Below are 16,965 nucleotides of genomic sequence, written 5' to 3'. Positions count from 1 at the left end.
ACTTCAGTTTTTTAATCAATAAGGCAATTTTCTACTCTTGCCAAGCTTTTTTTTTTTTTTTTTGCTGCAAATTGTTCCATATTCTGCCAAAACCAGCGAGACCAGTATGAACCATTAACTGCAGACAACATCCAGCTCTGCCTCCTGACACCTGGAAGAGCCTCTTCACATCCACCCGTGATAAGGTTTCTAAATAAAGTGTTCCGCTGAGGGTGTCACATTTAACACGTGCTATCTAGCAACAGGTTATCTGCTACTAGAACCTCTGTCTGTCAGATTACCTTGAACATGTGGAGCAAACACATGATGAAAGTAAACAAGTACCGACGCCAAGCGAGACATGCGGCGTCCTCGCTCTGCTTTCATTAGCCGCACTCACATTAATGACCTGCTCAGAAGTTATTAATGCAAGATCTTAATGAAAAGGCCTTTATTAAATTTAGATTTCTTTCAAATTACACAGGGTTCATTTGATGAGGGCGCTCCTGCTTGATCACTAAACCCTTGAGTAAAACTCTGCATATAACTAAAATGAAGTTTCAATGCACAAACAAATTTACAAGCATCAGAAATAACTCTGACAGTTTGGGTCTGGAAAGAAAAGAAGAAAAAAATCACACAAGCAAAGACACACACACTGTAGTTTTAGAAAATTATGTAAAATAAAAGCCAAAAAAGTAAAATATCATCCTTTAAAGCCAGCATACATACCAGGAGAAAAAAGATCTCAACCAACACATCAAGTATTAGTAGCTTGAGGACAGTGGTGGAGTACTAGCATATTTATTTAAGTACTTTGCTTCAGTACAAATTTGCAGCATGTTTACTTTACGTGAGTATTTTCAACCTCTACTCCACCACTTTACTTCTACTTTCTACCTCATCTGACAGCTAGTTACTTCTCTTAACCTCCCTAAAGTACAAATATATAAACTATTTTTAGTCGCGTTATCAGTATAACAACTTCTTACCCACTATAATCAATATCCAAATATCCAGAATCCTTTGGTGCTGGTTAATTTACAATCTGATGTTATTATACACAAAACACATGAAGGACTTATAAAATGTGATGTTTTGTTATAAATAAAGTCATTCAACAGTGAATGAAAAGATTAGTCAACTAATCAGCCAACTGACAGAAAATCAGCGATCATTGCTTTGAGCGCTTTTGGCACATTTCTCTGTATTTCCTGAATTTTTCTAAAGCAAACAAATCAGAGACTAATGAAGAAAACAATCAGCACAATAATCCATAATTAAAATGATAATTAGTTGCAGTTGGATGCAAAAGAGTTTAAATTTAGCTCCACCTGAAGCAACTATAATAGTAAAATCCTGCTTCTACATTAATGCATGAGTCATAATAATAAAATGATATCATACATATAAAAATCACACGGAGCATTTCTCTACCTTTTAAATACGAAGTGCTTTTGCTCTTATTACTCTAAATGCTTTTTTAAATCTTTACAGTGCAGTTTTAGCACTTTTACTTGAGCAAAAGATGTGAATTCCTCCTCCAGCGGCGCTCGAGCAGTAATGAATGCACTTCACACGCCAAGTCAGTGGTCTGGTTGTACATTTGGAACCAGGCTGAAGAGGCTGATATACTGCTGTCATGAGATGTATTCGCTGTATTTAGCCCTGCTGGTTACACCCTCCCCAAAGCCTGGGGTAATTACAAATACCATTGCATTTGCCATTGAAGAGGGTGAACAGACCAATGACGGGAAGAGTTTTTTAAACACACCCCATGAAGCTTAAAAATTAAGCCCAGGATGGCAGGGAAAAAGCTCATTGTAATCCTGATAATACTGAATGGTCCATTAAGCTCAGTGGTGACCTTGCACTCTGAAAGAGAAGAGGTAAATTAAAGGGTCTAAAAATAATGTAATCCTCTTCTTTGACTGGTGCAGAGTAGCGTTAAGCTGCAGAGTTGTAATCGAGTGACTGATCATTGTGACCGTCTCCTCCAGTATACAGCGATAAGCAACTGACACAGTCTCAAAGAAAATGGAAGTGAGGGAATAATGGCTTCATTGTGACTGTGGACACAAAGCGGCAGAGTTCAATTAGGCATGAGCAAAAAGACAAAAAGCGTAGAATGATTAGCTCCAATTCTTCTGTAAATCCAAACAATGGAGAGGAGAATTAAATGGAAAAGGAAGGTCTTGAGACTATTTTTGGGGACAGACATGTTGAAAGTCTTTTTGATGCCAGCAGAAAGACAGTCCTGGCACTAATGATGCAACACAAAGCTCCAAAACAGAGAGAAATTTCCCAGATTCCTGCTGTGCGAGTGTCTGACCCACCCTGAGCAACTGCCGCGCCCAGATCCCAGTAGGCCACATAGATGGACATTTGAGAAACAATCACTTGAATTGGTCCTCTCTAATGGCTTCATAAAAGAAGTAATTATTCTGCAGCAGGGAGGCGCTGTCAATGGGAGATCAAATGATGTCTTCCACTATCCAACCTTAACAAAGCTCTTCATTCAGGGCTTTAGAGAGTATCTGCAGGTTTTTTTTTTTCAAGGAGGAAAGGAGCTTTTCCCCCCTCTTCTCCTCTCACACCTTCACTGAGCACAGAGGATCTCTCTGCTTTAATTAAAAGTGAATTCTCCCAGCTCAGTTCTGCTGTGAATCTCGGTGCTCTCTGCTTGAATAGACTTAAGAGGGGATTGCAGAGGGTTTCGGCGAATGTTTAGTTGGTGAGGAGGAAGAGGAGAAGGAGGAGGAGGAGGAGGAGGAGGAGGAGGAGGAGTGTCGGCTGGCGGGGGAAACAGGAAATGTATGGAAATTTCAACAATTTTCAGCAGTTAATCTAAAAGCGCAGGCGAGCTAATGACATGCAGCTAAGAAATACAGTTATTTATTAACTGAGAACGAGGCACTTTCTTTTTCCATGATGGCAAATAAGCAAACCCAGAAAGTGTTCTCAGCAGCACTAAAGACTGGGCTCAGCTGTGTTTGGAATCACTCACTATTAAAGACTTTTAATATTTATGCGGCGCTGTTTACTATTTGTGAGCTCCGACTGCTCTGCAAAACAATACGCCAGCAACACGGCTTCAATCTGTGATATCAGTGAAGTATATGATAATGTCAACAAATGACTGTTTGCATGTGGCCACAGAGGACCCTCCGTTCAGTACGCTGCTGCCATTGTTTGGTAGAAATTATGTTTAATTTGTTTTTCTAATTTTTGGGGGGGAATTGTAATTGCCGCCGAGATTATGTTCTCTGCTTCCCTAGAAAGAGCTACATTACGTAACACTTGTACTGTTATTCACTTGGAGGTGGTGAAAGATGGTGGATGGAGGTGAAAAAATTCAGGTTCACATCCTCAGTTTTATGTGTTTTTGCCAGCAATTTGGTTGCAGCCCAATGGGGAAGCAACTTTTCTATATGTGCAGTTGGTGGGGACCAAAATGGAGCTAAAAGAAAAGTGAATATTGGAGAGAAAGAAATTGCAAATGAATTCTAAAGTTTCTACATGTTTGCTGGATAAGCATCTGTTTGCCAACATGCTCAACGGGGGTTTTGTTAACATTTTTTTTGCATCACAAGTCACCACAGGAGCAATCAAGACATTTAACACGCAGACATGTGATCCATCTTTCTATTTACACTCCCAGACAGAAGCAAACTTCCCAAAATGTTAATTATTTTTTCTGAATCCTAATACACAAATTAGTTTTTTTGGTAAGCAGCAGAATCTCTCAAACAGATCAAAAGTTTAACAGCAGTTCCCATTAAAAATGCCCAAAGGAGGCATCTTCATTTTGCGCTAATTGGAGCGGTATCCTCTCCTAATCATGTGGACCCTGTGGTGCCGGGGGAACCTATGTGCAGACGAAGATGTTGACACAACTGTCCTTGTGTATCACACGGCTCCTTCTGGACCGTCGAGCAGAGTAAGAGCAGAAAAGCAGCCGAGCGCCTGGCGGTGCGGTGGGAGTGGAGACAGACCCTCCACTGTGGGACGCACATTCAAGCTCCAGTGTCAACGAGCAGCCACTCTGCTGAAGTGTCTTTAAGCAACAAGCTGAATCCTCCAGCGCTGCAGCTCTTCACCTTCACCTCTCGCAGTGAAGGAAAAATGAAAAGATTTTGTTTGTATTTATCAGAAAATACAACGGTCCAATCAGGAATTACTGAGGCAGCAACCATTACTGAGGTTGTGCTTGAAGAGCTATTGACAAAATCATACTTCCCTTATTCTTATGTCATCTCTGTTTCCTATGAAACACACAGTGCAGTCTCCGAGACGAATCGTATGCAGCCAAATTCATCTCCACGTAGAACAGTCACGCGTGCTGTACTTGTATTGATTGTCGCTGTGGTTGTCAGCTCACTGCCAGCCAATTCATCATTTATGATTTGTGTGCATCTTTGGGAGCTACATACTGTAAGTCTGCAACATTCAAAGCTGGAAAAAAACAAGAGGATTAGGAAAGGGCTACTAAGGACGCTGTCTGGAGAAGAAGAGCGATTCCGTCCACGGCACCACATGCTGGGATCACTTCAGGTGATGTGAGGCCCTGAAACTGCAAGCTGCTGTCTCTGCACGGAGCTCAGCTAACTACAGGAATTCAGCAACAGAGTCGGGCATTTTGTATTTTACACTTAAATGGTACTGTCACTGTGCTTGTTTCTTGTGAAAGTAAAATTATTTTCAAGGTTTTCAAAGAGAATGAAAAGCAGAGAGTCATTAGTGACCTAATGGCTTAAGACGATTACCATGAAGCTGCAGCATCCCTCATTCATTCAGGTAGTAAAAGCTCAGGAGTAACTGACAGAAAATGTACCTATTATGTATTACACATAGATCACATAAAAAAATCACATATAAATCTAAATGTTGCATTTCAGTATGAGCAGCATTTAAGCTTTAACTCCTTCACATTCATGTTGCATCGTTTAATCTATAGAAAAGCATTATGTTGTATTTGTTGATATATTTCTGCAGAAAATCTGATTCTACAGTAACTAACAAGTCAAGTAAAGTAAAAATAATATAATATCTCCATTTGAAATGTAGTAGAGTAGAAGCAAATGAGCAGAAACTGTACCTCAAACCCTGATTTAAGATAAGTGTAGCTGAAGTCTGTGGGATAAAATTGTGTTTTTCATTACAAACTGGAACAAAGCTGGTGATTTAGGATTGCAAATGTACAAAAAGCAAATTGCATCTTTGGTTCTTTTTTTCACACAGCGATGCTTGGACTTGGAACATTTTGAGCTATGTTCTCCTGCAGACTGCATTCACAGTTGACAGTAATATGAGGGGAAATCTACCACAAAAACAATGTTTTAATTTTTCAGTGTTTTCACAGACTGTAGCCTCAAAACAGCAGAGTGCAATGCAGCCAAAACAGATGTTTTGAGTCATGACACGAAGCTTATTTTTTCTGCTTTCACCACCTACACATGTGACCCGCAGCAGAATCTCAAATATTCGCTCTCTGCGCTGGTGGTGATGGTTCTGTCTGGGAAATTACAACTAACTGAAGTGACAGAAGAGGAGGCAGGTTGGAGGAAAGAAGCAGGTAAAATAGATTTAAAAAATAAAAAAATCTCAGAACAGCATCTGAATCTCATCGCAGGCCGATACTGTCTATCTGTATTTTCTTTTTTTTTTAAAGAACAGCGAGTGACAGGATGGCATGAGAGCAGCCGGCTCGCCTGTCGCTGGCTGCTGTACACAAGCTATTTAGCTGTTTTTGATGAGCTGTTCAGTGTGCACAATCACGCAGGGCAGCGGGCTGGGTGCATTCATTTGAGGAACATGAAGTGTGTACATATAGCAGGGTGCTCTGTAAGCATGCCTTGCAAAATGTGTAGTGAACCATGGGCCTCATCAGCATCACGCAAATCTGCCTGTAAAGGTCGAGCAGCACCAGAGGCCTGCTGTCAACATATCCTTTCCAATTAAACATGAACATCGTTAGAGGCCTCGCTGCTCATGTGTCCTATTTTTACTCAGATGTTGTTGCTGTTGTTGTTGATAAGTTGTTGATGTCATTACGTCCTCAGTGCCGGTCCCATCAGCCCTATATGAAGCAGCAATACCGTGACTGAGCATCTTGTTAACTGCCATTAAATGCTCAACTTGCTGCTTAACATGAACTTGTATTTAGAAGATGGACCACTGTGATATTAAAATTCAGATGCATTTTAATTCTCGACAAAAGCTGGATTGGACTCAACGGAAGGCAAATCTGGGTAAAAGACATGTTTTAGGTGTTTTATTCTATTTATTTATTGTAATCAATCACATTTTATACACTCCTTCTATAAACTACCTTCAATCGATTTATACTTCACCATTATTTCCTTCCTTAACCTGCTTCCTTTGTTTAAAAGCTACACAGAGAAGCAGAATGTCAAACAGTGTTTATGACGATATCTATTAAAGACCACATCTGTCTTGTGTAATTCTTTACAGTAACATTACTGATGTCAAGAACGCAGTATTAAAAACCACGTAGTTACTGAAACATAAAGGGAACTGAGAACGACACTTAAAGGTTACATGTGTATTTGTACACAGGAAAGCCCCGTATTACACAATTAAACATGCCTGTGTGTGCTGTCTGTATGTATGTACGTGTGTGCAGCAGAAATGGGCAAACTATCTGGGGATTCAGGCTGTCTGACAGCTGCTTGCTTTTGGGCTCGCAGGAAGGAGCGCGCCTCAGCGCTGCAGCCTCTCCTAAGATGAATAAAATATGACGAGCACATACAGTAGCGCTTCACTGTTGCTCTGATGCAACATGGAACAACATCTCTAAAGCAAAGGAGGAAAGAAAGAGGAGGGCTGTGTGTGTTTACCACTGCGTGTGCGAGATACAAAAAATCTCTGAAGCAACAGGAAGATGACAGTGAGGTGCTCCATTATTTTCTTAAAAGCATACTTGCAGCGTGTGGTTATATTCATTTAAATGGAGCTCCAAAAGCAGAATTTCTCACTTCCCTCTTTTCACCATGCAGAAAGGTTTATGTGCTCAGGTTTTAACTGACTGGACCTTAAAAGGACTGTTTTCTGTAGAAATGATGTCCAAAGGAAACCCTTTGCAGTGAGGTCGTGGATGTTCTTGACTTCGTGGGTCACTGGCCACTAAAACACGTAAGCGCAGAATTTTTACGACAAACAAAAATGAAGTGGAGGCAGAAATCCTAGATATGAAACTCTCAAACCCTAAGTATATAAAACATGAAGCATTTAATAAAGAGGGCGAACTGGCTGTTTAGGATCATTTATTGCACTCTTTAACCCTCTGAACCCACAAACTCACCGGCTGGTTTGAAAGGCTTTTAGCTTTAGAAAACTGCTACATTACACCATTTATCAAAGCCAGAAGTGCTAAAAAACGGAAAGAAATGATGGTTTTTCAACCTTCCTATCATCCTTTAACATCTTATCCAAAAAAACAACTTAAGGATGTAGAAGGTATTTCATCTAAATCACTATATTCTACATGGTAGAATGCCCAAAAACCACCTGTGGCATTAAACAGATTTTATACAAAAATATAAAATAGTGCACTCTTTTGCCAAAACGTGAAGCTATTAGTGAATCAGCTGGAACTAGCCATGAAATTCTGGGGCATTTTAGCTGAACTGTATTGAACTGCAGGCTGTGTAGTGGTAAAAATATCTATAGTATGTAGAGTCACTTCTTTTTTGGGGGGTAACACCTGTGGGCACAAAATGTACATCTGAGAACTCCACATTGCAGTGAAAAATGAGCCCACAGTGAGTAAAAATGTCACAGGAGCAAAGAAAAAAGTGTATAGGGTTCAGCAAGTTAAGGGTCAGAGTAAACAGAAAGGGATTAACCCTGTAGGAGAGAGCTGAGGAGTTATTTATAAACTACATTTCTATAGATGCTGCTGTGTACGTGGACATATTGTGAAGATTACATCTCTTTAAAGAAATAGAAATTCTAATTTAAATAAATAAATCTTTCCACAGACTTGTGTTTAGGTAGAAAACAAACATATAAGTTAATCATGAATCGGTTTGATGCTGATCTTTAGTATATTTACTGTCACAATAAACAATGGCCGTCCAGTGACGGCAGCGCAGAACACAATTCCCACCGACAGACAGTATTAGCAACACATGCTTCAAACTGAGGGTAAACTACTTAACAAGCGAGCAGTACAGTCTAAATAAACAGCTAAGAGTTATGGATAAATGGCTGAAATGCCACGATACAGAGCGCCACACAAAAGCTTAATCATCAACAACTCCGGGATGTTTTACATGGATTCACTGAGCAAAACATTCACAACAGCCTCTCTGTTGTTTTCTTATTGGTGAAACATTATTGAGCAATTGCATCAAGCCGTCTACTGAAGAAGCGCTACAGTCAAGAGCACAAGACTGCAGAAAATAATGTGGCCTGTGTTTTGCGCTCAGTCTGACAGCGCAGCCAGACCGTGTTTGAGTTGCCGGTTGACTGAGGAGAGGGTTGAACCGGGAGTCAGTGAGGCGCCGAGTAAAGAGCCGGAGCTGAGTCATTCTGCCTTCAAGCAACCTGGGAAAGACATCTGCACCGTCACCAAGAGAGCGGAGGTGATGAGGGTTGACACGGCACGGCGATGGGCTCGTGGCTGACCAGGCGTGGCTCATTTACTGCATGTGATAGTTCCCAACATCACAACAAATCTGAGCGGTTTCACTGACAGATGGTGAACATTAGCAGGAGCTCTCGTGTGCGCTCCGCTTACTGCCAGATTCAGAAAAGTAGCTGATAAGGGGATAGACTTAGGCGCTCATCCTGCTTGCTGCTGGAAATTAATAGAACAACATGGAAGGCTGAGTGTAAGAATAATAAGCCCCTGCTTTAGGTGAGTATAAATAGGTGCAGCTTGGTTACTGTTTCCGATGAAATCCCAGTAGGTGCAATTACTGAAAACTATCATGAGGATGTGCTACTATTTACCCTTTAATGACATATTCCCAACAGGAAAAAAAAAAGTAAAAGCAGTTTACGCATTTAAAAGCTCGAGCATCCAGCGGTGGATGGGAACAGAATAACGCACATCTGAATTTGGGCAAGTAGTTCATTTCACAGCAACCTGACAAATTTCTCCACCAAGTGTGACAGCCCAATTAGGACCCAGCACGCTGAAAGCAGATCTGAAGCCACTGCTGACACTGACTGCACGGGCTGACAGACCCAGAGGGGGCTCCGCTCCTTCAGATTCTTTATCACGCGGGGGCTCCTGCTGCTGTATCTCAGTATTGTTAGGACAGGGCTTATCAAAATCTGCCGACATCCTCTTTAACGCAAAAGCCCGTCTAATTCCTCACAGCGCGGCGGACAGATGTGTTTCCACAAGTGATGTTCCCGTCAGCCGAGGATACGCCGCGGGGCTAATATGTTCGTGATATCTGCTTCATCGACCTAACGGAGCTTCAGAAAGGATCATCGCATGTTCATCAAATTATGCTTCGCGGCCAACATCCTTAACATCATCTAAAACAAATTAGGCCTGGTATCTTCACTCCCACAGTGTGGAGATACCAGTTCTCTTCTGAGTATAAATAACTTGGATGTGGGAACTCCTTTAGGAATATAAATGGAGCTTCAGTTTAAGGTCAAAAACACTCCCAAAGACTAACACACAGGCAGGCACTCAGACCAATTTTGTCCTCCAGCTCCTAAATGAGGAGTTGGTCAACCAAATTTTCCTATTTAAAGGCTCTGCTGGTGCCAGGTTGGACCTCTGTTGGCGCAGCAGGTACAGAAAACAGAGAGCAGCAGTTTAACACCAACAAAGACCTTTTTGTGAAGCAGGGATCGAGTTGAAGAAAGAACAAGGGGGTCCACTGCTCGAGGTGAGCAATTACAGTGGTGATGTGCTAATCTGGCCGACTGGCAGCGTCTCAAGGTCAGCCGTGGACGGCAGAAAATGTGTCTTTTATACTCAGTCTTCTCCCCCTCCCCTTATCTGCTGCTCTTCATCTTTTTATTTTTCATTTCCCCAATTGCTTTCACACTCTGTCATCCTCTCTTCCTTCTTTCTCTCTCACACACACCCACGATGTCAAGCCTCCTGCCTCCCCTGAGAGGTCGGTGTTAGACGTTCAGACGGCCGAGCGTCAGTCTGAGGGTGCGGAGGGTAAACAGGGAGTTTGGGTCGGGGTGAGGGGAGGCAGAGTTGAAGCCATAGTCGGGACTCTGACTGACCTCCTGATGAACAGTAAATGTTCTGAGAGTCCCAGTTTGGAGGAAGAGAGGGGATTTTCTGTATTAAACAAGCATATTGTTGTACTATAAAATATGCACCTCAGAAAATAAACAGCAGCAATGTAATTACAGCGAAATGACAGGAAAATATGGGCGGCATATACGTCTAAGTGAATCTGGTTTATGAGAAAATAATAACCAAAGACTCATTGAAGCAAAACAAAAAAGATTTAAGAGACATATTCAGAAAGCAAAGCAAACTGAAATGTAAAAGATTTTTGACAGGTGCTGCTCTTCAAGGAAAACCACGAGTCGAATTCAAAAGACGTTGGCAGCCTTTTTGTACAAAAATTCAAAATGTAACTCTTTCATAGACTAATAAAAAATCAAACACATCCTTGGTTCTTGTAAAAAAAAACAAAAAACTAAAAGACATCAATGTTATTTTGTTGCACATGCATCAAAGGAGGCATCAAATTATACAATAATTATCTAATCACTCTGTTTTCTCGCTCAGGATGGCATCACACATGCGCGTCAGGATGTTATGAAATGGACGACACGCAATCACACAATGTTGCACTCTGACAGACACGTACACACTCCTCATATTAGCCTTGGTTGGATTAAACTTGTGCTCAGCAGGGCGCCTGTGTCTGTCTGAGAGAAAAGCCTGAACAGCAGGTCTGAGCTCAAAAATATAATTGGCTTTTAGATTATATCCGGCGAACTGCATGTGAGCAGTCTCAAAAGTTTCCTCCTGTACGCTGCACATCAGGTCGGAGAGCAAACAACAGACGGACTTGTGTGTAATATATTTTTCTCTGTGTTGTCTAATTGTTAAAGGTTAATGGTTTATAGTGTCAATTTGTTTGCACCCAGATTAGTCTGAGTCAAACTAAATGCATATCAAATCCCTAGACTTGACTCACAGATTAGGTTTTGGGGTTTCCCAGCTTTGCCTCATATCTGCGTTCTCGTTGTATTTCCTTACCAGCTGTCTAGGCTGTCATTATCTGGATACGTCTTGCAGAAGAGGTCTGGCGTGGTGAATAATCCTACTATAAGCTGAAAATCTGGCTGAGATGTGTATACAGCGAGGATGACCCACTCTTTGGAGCCGTCCAACCGTAACACAGTTTTAAAGATTATCGTCTTTGTAAAATCGTCTATTCCTTCAAGGAAAGAGCAAATAAGATCTCGCAAGACGTCATAAACGAAGGTATAGCCCCTGTGCTTGAAAATCAAATCAATAAAAATAGATCCTGATGCAGCTCAGTGTGAAACTACGGTTCTGCTTTGGAACATCAGACACTATAAACAGTCTGAAACTTTCAGCACGTCTTTGGCAAGACAGCAATGCTCAGCTATTTTTGTAGGCGCTCTAATGAGGATCTTGACATCCTTTCTTGATGGTGATATATCAGGAACGAGAGCACTATCCAGCCTCGACGCAGCTCGCTCTGCACCACTGTCATTTCACTGTAATGGCTAGCGCAAGCATGCAAACTGTAATTCCTGTCAGTACCTCTGGCGATCTTCAAAGCTTGCGGCCATTGGATATGATCCATGGCACGTCCCTGAGAGGTTGCCAAGAGGATGAAGAAATAAGCTCTGGAGGAATTCAAAGCCTTCTCACTGTACTGCCGGCCACCCCGTCGCCGCACAAAGGACTTCATATCTGAGCCACTTTCAGGTTCTCCACCGCAGCCACAGCTAAGCGTGCATGTGAAAATGTCTGAAAACGTCTAATTTACAAAAGCTATTTTTTTTCCCCCCTTTCAGGTTTTAATCTTTACAGTAGGCCGAGGGCTTCACTGTAGAGTGGCTTCTGGTGATACAAAATGCTCTGACTTTGACCCTGATTATTCACTCGTCAGCAGCAGCAGCAGCAGTGGGAACAGCATCCTCTATTTCACAAGTGGACAAATATGAATTTCAGCTGCTGGCATATTTCCCTGACGTCTGTTCACTTGTGCCTCGGGGAGGACTGAGCTCACGGGACAGGGCTGCCTTTGTTAGCAGCAATAAAAATCTATGTGATGTTATTTTTTAAATGAGCATCCACAGATTTCTGCCCTGCAAACATGTTACTATTAAAATGTGCCAGAAACTCCCATTGGAAGCGGCTTTAGCTACAATTTGGCTAAAGTGGGGGGTTAGTTTTCATTTTACAGTGATGTTCACGGTATTGATCGGCTCGGCTCGGTCTACATTCAGCAGCCGTGAACCTTGTGTCATAACAAGAGGTCTGCTTGTTCCATGCTTTTTTTATTTACTGTCATAACAAGTGCTGAAATGGCAGCAGCTCCAGCAATTAGCGCTATTCATCAATTGATTTGAACAGCAACGTGATCAATCTTAGCAACCGCTATGGTCTTCTTCTACGTCAACAGCCCACAATGAGCAGATGGTTCAATACAGTGATGTACAGTACACCAAGGTCATCAGAAACATGGACGGGGGGGGAATGGAGGCCGCTCAATTTGCATAATTTCAATAAAATCATTACAAGTTACTTTGGAGGTTATTTGCTAGCACAGCTGTGGATTAATAATGGAACAAATATTCTCATTAGCAGCCAAAATGCATATTGTTTTGTACTGCTTCTTTCCCTAAAATCACATAAAAGGAATATATTTGTAAGAGATCATTGGTAAAGTTTGTTTTATGTAGCCAGTCCAACACTGGAAGATGTTGAAGAAATCATTGGATGTCTCGAATCAGGACGGAATCAGAGAATATTTTGGATTTTTGCTTAAATACTAGTCGTCTTTCAGTGATATGAGATAGCTGCCAAACACTCTGTCGCTCTTGTTTGTGCTTGTTGGACACAGGTTAGGTTTCTGAGTCTGATTTGCAGCTTCGGTTAAAAATTAGCAGAAGGGCTCTAATGAAATTCCAGCATCTTCGCACTGTGGGGAAAATGATGAGGTTGTTCGGTCTGTGGGCCGCCAACCGTGCACCTGGTTCGGGACTAATGCATTTTTACTGGCCAGTGAACATGAAGATGTACTTAAGAGCTGAGACGCCTGCACATCTGTCACACAGGAGCAAGAAACAGCAGGGAAAAAATATGAAGACGACTTGATTGGCCTACTAGGAGACAACTAATTAGAATACAGCCTTGATTATAGTGTTTGTACAGAGCCACACAGGGCAGATTAGGTACCAGGTCTGGTTCTCACAGGTATTTTTTATGACTTGAGGCTCAGTCGAACCAGAACATATGGCCTGTAAATAGTCTTTCCAACAAGTGGGACTCTATTTTTCATTTCCACATGCCTTTAATCATTTGAATAATACATGAATCCTGCAAAACTCATTTCTGGGTTTGGGGGTTTTGGTGTAATTCAGTATGAGATCATCATGACTTCTGCAACCCCAACAGAAATCTGACATATTACCAGCCTCAATAGTGAAAAAAAAAATATATATGATTAATATGTTCGAGGTTTTCATCTTACCTCAAACAGGAGTCAGGATCGGGCTCCAGCTGATGGTTTGATGTGGCAGTTCTCAGGACGCAACTCAGCCGAGGATGGTCATCTGTGAGGCTCAGACATAATGTTTCATCTCCACCATAACTCAGCCACATACGAGCAGCACCAGCCTCCCTGGAAAGCTGATATTGGCAAGCTTTCATCCGCGGATAACTACCATTAGTTTGTCGGTCTCATTAGGTCGCCCAGTCTCAGTGCTGCTCAGTAATCTGCTGTAGCCCCACTGTACCGCAGATAAACCGCTTCTTCTCGCCTCCAGTCGGAGAAGGAGGGAGAAATGTTAATGGCCTTTTTTTTTTTTTTCCTCTCTCTTCTTTTTTTTCTTTTTACAGTCTCTCCAGTTCCACACGCGCTCCGCTGACACAGTCACCCCTTCCTCGTTTCAGCAGCTCCAGTCATCTGTCCGGGTCAAAGCCTGGACGCGATACATGCGGTGGGTCGGCTCGTCTTTTCTGTCGCCTGTCCGATGAGAATGAAGCCTGTCTGACGCTGCGCAGAGGCAGCGCCGCACCGTGCGCCCTGCGCTCCCGCACGGACCAACAGCACTGCCTGCTGTACTTAAAGAGACACAGCAGAGCAACACGGAGGCGCAGAGCTCTGCAGCCCGCTTTCTGGGCCACACAGGTGAGCCTGGGCTCCCTGCTGATAGGCCGACTCAGAGATTATGAATTCATTCAGAATCTAAATCAGATGCAGCAGTTTTTGTTTTGTTTTGTTTTTTTTGCGCCTGCAAGCAAATTGGCTGAGTTGTGTGCTGCCAGGCAGTGGCCAATAGGTCCGACTGGAGAAAAATCATCACAAGATGTGTGTAAAGCATGAAGCTGCTGCTAATTCACACCAATAAGAAGCAGATCTATTTTCAGTGCAGTGAAAATGGATCCCTGTGGAAATGTGCTGATTACAGCGACTGGAAGCAATGGAGAGTGGGCTAATCATGAGAGCAGATATACTGATGATAACAGTAATAACTGGTAATAATTATATCAGTGGGCTCAGGGTTGGTTCAGAGCCCTGTTGGGGCTACATGCAGAAAAGGAGTGATGTCTACCTATCTATCTATCTATCTATGGATAAACATACACCCTTCTCTGTCTCTCTATGAGCCATATTGTTTCACATCACTAGGCCTGTACTACACCACTGTCACGTTTTGATTAATACTTAGAGTTTATTTTTGCCTGCTTTGCACTCTGGTTCTAATCCTTGCTGCATCGTTCCCTCTCAAACACACCTCCAGATGTTCAGCCGTGTGTGTCCCTGCCGCACGCAGGATTTCCAGTCACATCGGGCTGATCATCCATTCTGTTTAACCGCAAATCTCTCTGTGTGTAAACTGTGCTCTTCAATCAGTTTTATCGTTCTGCGTCTGACAGTCACTGCTGTTAAATCAATGGCTTAGAGCAATTGCATTACACAGATCTTTAGGAGCCACACAAATATACATCTGCATGCAAACAGAGGGAACATGCAGTGTAATGCAGATGTATGCTCTACGAGGAGTTTATTCCACCTGGTTAGGCTGTTTCTGAAACACAGGAGGGTAATCGCAAGATTAAGTCTTAATGAAAGAGTATTGCAGAGTTTGTCAAAACCTATAGTTCCTTCTAGCCCAACCGCCTGCTGTCTGGTGTCTGGGTGAGCCACTCGGTTATTACAGTTATAACACTGGTCCTTAAGGGATGCTGTGCTGACACAACAGAGATGACTCTGCATGTTTCAGCAGCATCAATTCATGGGTTGGTTGTTGTCTGTGCTGTCGCCCATAGCGCTGTCACCTACAATTACTCTCCTCGATATGGTGACTCAGCGATGGACTTCAACTTCGAGGGGCCCTCTTGAAATCACCAGTGTGCAGTGGCGATATGAGTCATGCTGAATCAGGCAGACAGGATGGGACAGTGGCCAAAGAACTCTAAAACTCTCAGTCGGACGTTTGAGGAAAGCAAATGAGTTTTTTTTTTCCAGGTTTGGTTTGATAAAAAATGTATTGCAGGATGTTGCAGAAAGATGCAAAACCTCTCTCCTATTCTCAAGGATATACACGAATGCATAGGAGGTCAAAAGTGGGGGATAAATCATGTGGTGGAAGAGATAAAACTCCAGGCCAGCAACCCTCATACATTTACATCACAAGCCAGCAGTCGCTGCCTTATGTGCGTTCTCAGTTGGGCTGCATGTGACAACCACTGGTTTATCTCAAGCACAGATGCAGAAAACATTAGTAAATAGAAGATAATGGGCTCATTGTGCAAAACCTCGGCTCTCTCATGGGAACATGTTGGAGGCGGACTGAAAGGCGAGGGAGAATTTTCTGATTGTGACCGTCTTCTGATGGTCCTGTTTCATGTCACCATCTGACAAATGGGTGTTGGGAGCCCAGATAGCACTCAGTCCAACAAATAACCCAGCCTCTGTGAAATTGTTCTCTTTGATCCCGTTGTGTTTCTTTATTCACACAGGACAACGACACATATCTCAGGCAAGGCAGCAGTTTTTCAAAGATAATTTTATGCGTGAGCCCACACATCACCTCTCTATATTCAAAGGGGAGTTTCCCCAGGAGATCAATCCAGCCTTTTATTTTTTTGTCTTGTAAACAGTCTCATGAGAAATCCACTGGAAATACAGTACGGGAAGATCTAAATGTTGTGAGTTTACCTGAGAAATCGGGTCACCACTCCTTAGTCACATGCCTTTGCAACAAAAAAAGACGTCAGAAGCCTACACGTGCCTCATCACCACTGATTATGTTTCAGTATCAGATTTCTGAATAGAAACTCTCATAATGAAAATCAAACGCCCACTGCTTTCAAGAAACACCTTTGTCAGAGAACCATTGTGGCTGTTTTAAAGTATGTTTTGAAGTGCTAAGACTCTATTAATTGTCACAAGAGATCAGAAGCAGGTATTGTGCACTTGGGAATGTCAGCATTGCCTCCAGCACATCAGGAACAATCAGATGTCAACGCTGTAACTTTAGCTCGTCATCCTGAGAGCTGCTGACATGAGCAACACATGTCAACATATACTTTTGTGGGGGTGTTTAAAGTTCACACGGATGTAACAGAAAGGCAGAAGCATGAGTTGTTTTTCACATCAGAAGTGTGTTCTCTGATTACATCTACAGATAGGTGGCAAGTCAAAGGAAGAACCAACAAAAAAGTATCTGAGAAAGGTGCTGAGCTGCCACGTGTTGCCAGAACAGCTTCAACGGGTCTTGACACTGAAATTTCCACGTGAGCTAGAAAACTTT

At 42.4% G+C, this 16,965-nt stretch overlaps 1 protein-coding gene across 1 annotated transcript in view; it reads right to left on the bottom strand.

The window, feature by feature from the left end:
- The window catches only part of wscd2 (WSC domain containing 2), a 36,279-nt gene extending 22,077 nt beyond the window's left edge, over positions 1 to 14,202 (bottom strand). The window contains exon 1 of the mRNA XM_008276568.1: positions 13,677 to 14,202. The gene's annotated coding sequence lies outside the window, so the exon portion shown is untranslated. The remainder of the gene's footprint in view (positions 1 to 13,676) is intronic.
- Positions 14,203 to 16,965: the final 2,763 nt, after the last annotated feature.

The sequence above is a fragment of the Stegastes partitus genome, unplaced genomic scaffold (assembly GCF_000690725.1).
Source record: "Stegastes partitus isolate 25-593 unplaced genomic scaffold, Stegastes_partitus-1.0.2 Scaffold77, whole genome shotgun sequence".
In the NCBI taxonomy this organism is placed as follows: domain Eukaryota; kingdom Metazoa; phylum Chordata; class Actinopteri; family Pomacentridae; genus Stegastes; species Stegastes partitus.
The sequence above is the reverse complement of the archived record's forward strand: the minus strand, read 5'-3'. Positions and strand labels throughout refer to the sequence as shown.